Below are 10,121 nucleotides of genomic sequence, written 5' to 3' on the forward strand. Positions count from 1 at the left end.
GAGAGAGAAAGAGAGAGAGAGGGGGGGGGTTATTTATCGAGATTCTTATTCAAGCACCAGTAACTAAGGATGTTGCATTAGGAGCATTTGCTCCCAATTATTACGTGCATCACCAACTCCAGAGAAAATTCCCAATAAATCAATAGCGTTTTGATTATACGTGTGCGCAAGAACTTGATCGTAAGCGTGGTTTTTTGTTCGATGACCTCTTGACCGTTTGACGGGCTGGTCAATTGACTCATTTGTATGCTGTTGATTTACTCTTATGTTGGGTTGTTTTGTTTGTTTTGTTTGTTAAGTTTTTTATTGGGGGGGGTTTTGGGGGGGCATATATGTTACTATTTGTGATTACTCTGATTATATACTTTTTAACTGTAACATACCAATCTGATATATATTAAATGTGTTTTTCTATTGCCCCATGCTTGCAATCTGCAAGATTGAAACAGACATGCACCATGCATTCGAACAGTTCGGCTACCTGCTCTCCCACACATAAAGACATCGATTCCTCACCGCTCTTGACAAAAATAAAAGCCCCTTGATCTAAGTCAAAACGTTTCCATAAAAGTCGATTCGATTCGTCACTGCGAGCAATTACGTCTTTGTCCAACGCTTCCGTGGAATGCAGGGACATTTTGATGAAGGTTGTACTCCCAGCGAGATATTGCCATAAAGATATTAATCGATCTGTATGTTAAGAAACCTTTGTCTCTGGGCTTATCCCTATCAGAATCTGTCATAGCTAGCAGTAGCTATACCGTGAGATTTATTGATTCTTGGACATCGACGTGCAGACCTTGAGAACTCTGAACTGGTCATTCATTTTTTACTACCACGACCTCAAGGTGTTAACGGTTAAGCGCAAAGAGGTTATGTTAAGCGTAAAAAGGGCTAGGAGATAGAAACATTACTTAAGTTCTTTGGTAACTTCTCTTTTAGAACACTAAAGAGCTCTCCGGCAAGGTACGGTAACTGTTACACTGTTGAAAGGTACCGCTTTAAAAAGTAATTAAAACACAGTCCATACAATACGTATTGTAATATAAACGAAGAAGTCCATCTTTTGAAAAGTATTTCTTTGAACAACATAACCCTATTTTCTATTTCAAACGATTGTTTTTCTGTGTGGGGAAAACGATCCGAGTCGCTGCGGATATTGAGAATAAAACAAAGCTGTACGAAACAAAAGTCTAATAAATCGATAATCTTATAACTTTTCTTTCTAGCACGATTGTAATTCTCTCTCTCTCTCTCTCTCTCTCTCTCTCTCTCTCTCTCTCTCTCTCTCTCCCTCCCTCCCTCTTTCTCTCCCTCATTCTATTTATCTTTTGTCTACGCTCGCTCTCTTCAAAGTCGTAGCTAATAATTTACATATAACTGTACCGGTAACGAAAGTAAGAAAACATTTCTGGGGCCACTGAATTATAACGTGATTCACGTTGTCATTATTATGAACTATGGATATCTGTGGCCAAATGCATTTCGTTAGAGGGCATTAATAAAGATAGTGCTCACAATTTATTTTAATGAAAGCGTTATAAATATATGATGAAACGGCTATGTTCTTCGTTGATGAGCACTCAAAAGACATGAGTCTAGTTCCCAAACTCGGAAATTGATCTATGGAGTATGCTAGTTTTTCTACTTGGATCCTGTATGTATCTTCTTCAGTCCAGGTTGGCTCTGGACACACACGTGCACACTCGCATACGCACGCATGTTACAAAGGTCATAGGAATACTTATATAATAAGATGATTAAGATAGTAGGAGTATAATGGATGACGACAAAAAAGACCTTTTGTATCTTTCTTTGTTACAAATCAGATGCCGAGGTCTTTTACTTACGGTTATTATTCATTTTATTTGAAGGGAACAAGGGTCGCTGGTTGTCTAAAAACATGGAATTGATTTTTCGAGCGAAAGCTCATAATTTATTTTGGGTGATGTATAACGACTGGCGAGTGGCGAGGCCATCCCGGCTGGAACGGGACGCAGCTTCCCAGTAGAAAGACAAAGATACTCGATAAAACATACTTCCCCTCACGAAATTCTAACATTTGTTTTCCTCGACTGGCTCTGTGATGCCAGGATTATTATGAAGATGGCTGAAACTCTCCAAATATTCTTTTTTTCGGCTGTCCTTAGATACCGATTAATAAAGCAGTTTGCATAATACAGTTTTGCCTGGGTTCTATTCTACATTGAGAAAGTAGATTGCCCAGTTACCACTACCCTCCGTTAGACCTTGAACTCCCTGACAGACTCCAAAGGAAAGACATAGTTACTACGTTTGGAATCAAGAAAGATGAGAGGAGTGTCCTACAATTGCATAAAGGTGCTGTAGTTTGGATATGATAAATGTTGTTGTTGTTTTGTTGTTGTTTGTTTTTTGTTCGTTTTTTGGCAATTTGTTTTTTGTTGGGTTTTTTTTTTGCTTTTTTTTTGTTTTTGTATTTTTGGGGGTGATGTTGTTTAGTTGGGGGTTGCTTATTTTTCTCAAATAAGTTACGTTCTAAAACGTCTCTCGTGGCGCGCTGAATCCAATGCGCTGCCTACGAGCTGGATTGTTTTAACTTACCGTTCTGAGCAGACAAGGAAACCTTACAAAGTACCCAGTTGTCCACAGCTGCTCCGTGCGCCCGTTGGAGTTCAACACAGTTACAATAATGCATAGATCTAGCAGCAACCAGAACCATAACAAAGCTGTGAACAAGGCAGGTTGTAAAATCCTAAGAGGAAGTGAGGGATAAGGAAAAGGAGACAAACAGAAGGGGAAAAAAGAAGAAATCTTGGAAATGAAACCCGTCCACAAGAGTCGCGGAAACTTATGTACAATAAAGTGGGAAGACATGGAATAATATAAAGATGCTAGCCCATGTTAGGGAAAGGTGGAAAGTTCCTGTTCGTGGACTACGTCCTGATCCTGGGTGAGAGAGACAGTGATGATGATGACAAATACAGCAAAATCTGTCACCTTCTCTGGCCCAAGAAGTGGATAATGAATGCAACAGAATTTTAGTTTTGATTTCAGTATGAGTTTTGCGGTACGTTTAACTCAAATAGGTCATATAACAGCCGAAAATTAAAGATACCTCTAGAAAGTAACCAACAAAGAAAAAAAAACAGGAGAAATACAGACGGTACGTTTGATAGGAAAGAAGGAGCACACCACACCGGAGAATCCGCCAACCACCCACAAGAACAGAGTGTAAATAGAAGTATCTTGAAAGATTCCAAAACACGAAATTTTGAATACCTTTCCAATCACCTCCTCCTCCCTCCTTCCCTGTTCTTCCTCATCATCATCATCATCATCATCATCATCATCATCATCATCATCATCATCATCACCATCATCATCATCATAAGCATCATCATAAGCATCATCACCATTGTGTACAGAGAATCACAAATGTTTAAGACTTGGTAAGATTTCCACAATATTTTATAATACGTTCAGCGTTTCACCCACTACAGGCTTCGTCGGGAACATTTTTTTGTAAAAATAATAGTAATCACAGAAATGCAACCCTTAATCCCGGCCAAAAGCATACTACTTTTATACTCAACTAGATGTTATTAAGATTCGAAGAAATCGTGTTGTCCGTTTTGAATTTTATTTGATTGTCACTTCTTCAAGACTGCAAGCCTATGCCTGTTTTAAGAATAATAATGTGTATTTGGCCAAAGCTGCCCCTTGCCCACAACGTAACGATGTTATGGATCAACGTACGTTTAATAGCAACTGGATCGACCGTGGACCGAACCAAACAGCGGGTTATGAATGTAGCATACTCAGTCAGGGCCCTTATTGATCGTCTTATGGCCGGGGATTAGGTGTCACGTTTCTGTGATTAATTCAGAGGTCTTGATGAAGCTTAAGCCCAAGTGGGTCAGACTGGCCAATAGTAGAAGGGAGTTCATCGCCACCTGAGTTCCCAAGCTCCACTAATATTTTTTATAATGTATTAATAGAAACCTCTTCATGAATATAATTTGCCTACTTTTTGGTTTTTTGGTCTTGTAGTTGTAACGTTCGGTCGTACGATCCGGTTTTTATACGTTTGTTTGCTTCTGATCTTCTTTTTTTTCAAATAGAAATTGTGAATTTATACTAGCCTGTGTGGGGGAATGATTATCGTTGACCTCCTGTTAAGATTGCATTAAGCCCAACATTTTGAATTTTGTCTTATCGTTATTTCCGACAACACTCGAGAAATGTTTTGTCGACACTCAAATTCTAAATGTTGAAAATAGCAAGGAAAGATCATGTATAATGTAGGTACACTTTTTTAAAGAATCTCTCTCTCTCTCTCTCTCTCTCTCTCTCTCTCTCTCTCTCTCTCTCTCTTTCTCTCTGTTCTGGGTTTAGAAAACTTTAACAGTTTGCATAGGTTGCATTCTTCTTCATTGCTCACATATCATGACATGAGTTTGGTTAATTAACATGTTGAGATTCCTGTCTTATATTGAATGCCTCCGTCTTTCCTCTGAGATGCTATCTGTGGTTTTTTCTGCTCGATATAATAACAGATAACAGCTTTGACAGGCAGTCTCGAAGGACCACCGCCACTTAAATTTACTAAATAGTACTAGTGGGGTAAGACCACTGCAGCCCACATTGCTTTGGCTCGTTTTTTAAATGCCTATACTAGTTTATGAATCGTTTGCTATACTAGTTTATGAATTTGCAAACAAAAGTCGTTTGTACGCACAGTGTCCTTCATTTTGTTTTGTTTAACTGTTGCCTTGCTTCTGATATTGATGTACCAGTTCATTGCAATACAGAGAAAACTTTTTTCAATCAGCCCCATAAGATCAAAACAAAGCAGTCGATGAATTAATAGAAAAGACGAGAGCGTGTCTAGAGACCCGTGGTGGAGGCAGGGCCTCCAATTTTAAAACCAATCATCTTCAAAATTCCTTTTTCAGCTTCAATGATGGCCTTTTGAATAAATAATGTACTCTTTAAAGGCGTTGTTGTTGTTGTTGTTGTTGTTGTTGTTGTTGTTGTTGTTGTTGTTGTTTTCAAATCCCTTTAGCTGCTAGCATTTCGCTTTTGGCAGCGCAATGCCTCCCTCAAGTAACCACATGTCCTTGTCATCTGGTCAGCGCCAGAGTAGAGCAGGCTTTGTAAGTCTGTAGGTGTGTGTAGGAGCCTGCGTCGAAGAGCTGCCAGGTTTTGGGCAGTGAAGGAGAAGATGTTCAACGGTCTCCTCGTGGTAGTCACAGTGTCTGCAATGGGGTTCCCACATGGGGTTAATTCTATTTATGTGCTTGTTGGTGTGTAAGTGTCCTGTGCGCGCTCTGAAGATCAAAGTCTGATCAGCTCTACATAAGAGATTCGATGGGTCTTTGTGGTTGGGTTTGTCCATGTACCCGAAGAGAGATCTTCCTGTTTCTGCGTTGGCCCATCTGTTTAGCCACTCGTCTCTGCTTTTGGCTAGGATGATCCCTCTGCAGGCCTGTAAAGAGGCAACTGTGTCTGTCTGGGGCAGGCTTGCTCCAGTCTTTGATAGTTGGTCTGCAGTCTCATTCCCTGGTACTCCAGAATGGCCAGGCACCCACCGCAGTGTGACCCGGACGTCATAGGTAATGCCCATCTGTTTTACAAGGCTGAGAATGTTCCCGTCACCTCTGTAGTCTCCTCCTCCCTCGACGGCTTGGAGTACTGACATTGAGTCAGAGAAGACAACAACATCCCCCGGTGTTACTGCGCCTTCAAAAAAGCATTAAAGGCGTAAAGAACACAATAATATTCAATGTCTAATCAACATCAGACCAACAGCCATGTTACGCTCATTTCGAAAAATCAGACATGAATCCAAAACTTGAATTTGCATATTATAGTACCGTATGCGTGTTGTTGCTTTCGATTTTAAACTGAATTGAAAAATCTGTTTCAATAACGAAAGTATTCTTATTTTTAGTGTGTGTGTGGTTGGGGGGGGGGGGGGGGGGGTTAATGACGTAAAACAGCGTGTCTTCAAGTTTCAAGCATTACCAAATACCAGAACCCGCATCTTCAGAAGTTAAACCACATGATAGTGACAGAGCTTTAGCCCATGCTTCTACTAGTCAACAGTGTGTTTAAAGGTTCTGTTAATAATGTATAGTCTGTTTTTAAGGTTTTTGTTCTTACTATTTTTATGGTGTTGCTGATGATGGTAGGGTACAAGTTTTTGTTCATCTTCAGCGTCTGGGTCTTCGCCTTGCATGCAAAGGGCGTGAGTTCGATTCCAATATGAAGAAATTATTTGGTGCTAGTATCTTCGTCTTTTTGGATTTTTGGATGTGATATTGTATCCCATTAAGTCAGGTTGACCCTGACGACAACGGTCTAAGTTGACGCCTCTTAAAAGATATACATCGTGTGGATGAGGGTGTAAAACTCCAGAAGCCCTTCGATCTACGTTTTACTCCATTTTATGGCTTTCAATCGTGGCTTATCATGTTTTAAAAGGGTTAGAGTCTATAACTTTTTTAAAATTTGTACATAGAGATACCTTTAAAGTTTGAGTGAGTTCATCTTTTTTGAGAATTTTCTTTATGTTAGCTTTACACCTCACTACATGATCAAACAAAACCTTGAAGGGTTATACGACCCATGCTTCGAAGAAATCTGAACGAAAATGAAACCTGGGGAAGGCGGGGGGGGGTTGCACTGAAACATAATTATTTATTTGCCCTTGACTTGAACGCAGGGGACGGAATTCATACAAGTAGGATTTTTTACGTTGTTGGTCGATTCTCCCCCTTGTGTTCCACTGAGTGTTTTCGTTCAACGAGATAATGGTTTCGATCTCTGGGCGGGAAAATAAAAAAGATCTCTTTGATAAATCAACCAGTCCCTTTGTAAAGAATTACTCATGTTGTCACATTCTCGTGCTCGTCTGTAGAACGCTTTCGACAGAGTATCCCATTTTCGTATTCAATGGAGCCTGCTTTAAGATAATAATAATATAGTGGATATAGGTCTATGGCGACTAAAGGCTACGACATCGCCCAAGATTCAATTTGTTTGTCCTTCCTCGTACGCCTACAGCACCACTATACATGTCAGTATAAGGCCTACTGTGTCTTGATTGAGTTTCAGAATCCGTGGTTCTAAAAGTTGGGAAAAGGGAGGGGATGTGACGTATGGTAATGCTACGTGCTCTCAACTATATGAAGCCTGCCTTTCGAGTTTGAATTAACATAATCTTATCAAATAGCCGTTACAATTTCTAATGATGCTGTTTTGTTTTTAAGCTTGCATTGCTGTTGCTGCTGCTGTTGTTGTTGATGGTATTTGCTTCACAATAATTGTTACAATTTTTGTTGCTGCTGCTGCTGTTTTTGTTTTGGTTTTTTTTATAAATGTATTGCTGTTGCTGGTATTGTTTATGGTGATGTTGTTGTTGTTGTTGTTGTTGTTGTTGTTGAATAGTTCTGAATTGAAGTGTTACGGCATTATTTTTAAAATGAGAGCCATCATCATCATCGTCATCATCATCATCATCTCGTTCCATAAAAGCATGTAATAAACGTCCGATAAAAGGATAATATGATGGATGACCCACAAAAACTGTGTCCGGTGACCCCGGTGAACTTGTGACGACAAAGCACCCTTGAACAAACCTCTCACTACCATGACGTCATATATCTGTGTGTCCCACACACACACACATACACACACACACACCCACACACACACACACACACACACACACACACACACACACACACACACACACACACACACACTCACACACAGTAGGCGGTGTAACTGACATCATGGCGAAACTCACACGGATACACAATCCCTTAGTGTCGTAATCTTCTTCACCCCGCCTCTTTGCTTGTTAGTAAACAATAGGATTGAAACTTTTTGGGGTGGGGGGGGGGGAGGTAAGTGTTTCACGGCGCTCACAACTGCACGCGGTCATATGAGCGCGCGGGACACATTAAACGTTTTCAGTTGGTAGGAAATTTTGAATTTTGCCCGCCGGGTGGCGGCCGAAGCCTACTCTTATCGATTTTAGACCACCAAGGGATCTTTAACGTGTGCAACTTGCACACAAGACCTCCGAGATATTCCCCCTCGTCCCAAAAGGCTAGGTGTAGATCTTTCCTATCAGAAGATCAGGGGTGTGGTGTGGCTGAAACACAGCAGTAAAAAGGACCCAGGAGTCGCAGAAGAAAGGCTGCAGAAAGAGCCAGGGGCTAAGAGGAGGAGACAAATGAGGTGGAGGGTGGGGGCAGAAAGTGGAAACCAAAGCAGACGACAGAACAGAACATTGCTAGAGAGCAGGAAAGGAGGTGAAAGGAGAAAATTTTAGAGAAGAAAATGTTTTACATCGCTACCCGGATTCGAACCTCTTGGGACCTTTGAACTAGAGGCGAACACCATAACCTCTAGACCAAGAGAGAAACTTTTGTTGTTGTTTTTTCGAGTAAGCTGCGTATTTTGTATACACTGTGGCAGATTTTTAATCTGTGATATCGGTTGCATGAGCTCGAGAAATAATAAGTTGTCAAAATTCAAATTTTCAGTGTTTGAAAAAGCAATTAAAGTTATAATACATGTATTAAGTAGGTATAATTTCTAAAAGAATGAAACAGTTGTTGGGGGGGGGGGTCCCTCTTTTCTGAAAAATGTTGCTTACTTCGCTCAGTACATGTTAACAGCATGCCTTCGATTTGCCATAAACTGTGGGTCTTGAAGATTTGGGACTTCGAGAATCCACTGCACATCTGCAGGAGGTTCAGCTCTCACTCTCCTCTACTGATGGAAAAATAATAGGAGTAGATATGTGTGTATATCACACCTTTCTATTCAGACGTTTTGAAAGAGCCACTGCATGATAGGTCCTGTACTTCTTTTCTTTCCTTCTGACATTTCCGTCTGTCTACCTTGCCTTTCGTCAGAACTAAATGGCCGATAGCGTACCGATGTGGTTCTGTTTATTCAAACAGAGCTTTTCTAAGGGAGCCTACGCCAGAGCGTTGTGCACCATTCTAAGCAAGCACCCCCCCCCCTCTCTCTCTCTCTCTCTCTCTCTCTCTCTCTCTCTCTCTCTCTCTCCCTCCCTCTCTCCATAGGTTCTTGAGCTTTAGAGTGCATACACAATAGACGTCAGGGCTAGACCATGGGCCTGTGCAAGCAGCCCGTGCACTTCTAAGCCTTTTAATGGATCCTCGTAAACCTTTTTGTTCCATACCCATGGTTAGCAACGCATAATGCAGTCATTTTATTTTTTTTACAAAGTACATGTAGGCAACAGACATTTTGTCATAAATGAAGTATGATTTCATTGCCTAATCGCTTGTTATATCGTATCAGAAAGACATGTTACCTGTACTAGAAGGCTTTCATCTTTCATGTTGAGCCGTTTTTCCTTTGTGTGTGTGGGGGGGGGGGCAAGAAGTCAGACAAACGTACAATCATGGACAGAGAGGTTACGTCCAATTCTCTTCTTTCCTTGCTGTGGCGTTGCTTGTCATAAGATCGTGGAGAAGGGGTTTATATGACAATGCGTAAAGCTGGTGGCTGGTTGCTCCCTTCATTCTGTGCATTGTACTTTTCTTTTCTGTTCGTTTTTTTTTTTTTTTTAGTTCGAACGTTGTTTTCCCCCTCTCAAACCAACACCTCAATAACCATCAACGCGCTCGATCCTACAACTCAGGGCCTAATTCTAATTGTGACCGAAGGCTGATCTCGCGGAAACGACCTTTGTGTTTGCAAAACACTGTCCTGCCATTCACATTCTCAATCTCAATATTATTGACCCCCCCCTTTCAAGCCACTGGAACTCTTCTTGGGACATGTTAGTTTTGCTCTCAGTTGATCGATAAAAAAGAAATAATTATCTACCATTAAGTGACTTCAACTGTAAGAAAGATGTCTAAATATTCAGACATTAGATCAGTAAGTAAAGAAACGATTAGATCTAGATGTTTGCGTTATAGAGATTGGTGAGGGGTTTTTTTTATCAACAATTGCACAAAATTATGTCACAAAAAAGTAGTCAATTTCTATTGATGCCCGGTATACATAAGCTTAGATCTAGTTTAAATTTCGGAGTATGGGATAAAATTATGAGACTGCAATTGTTGTATGTGTGTGTGTGTGTG

The sequence above is a fragment of the Aplysia californica genome, unplaced genomic scaffold (assembly GCF_000002075.1).
Source record: "Aplysia californica isolate F4 #8 unplaced genomic scaffold, AplCal3.0 scaffold00329, whole genome shotgun sequence".
NCBI classification, from domain to species: domain Eukaryota; kingdom Metazoa; phylum Mollusca; class Gastropoda; order Aplysiida; family Aplysiidae; genus Aplysia; species Aplysia californica.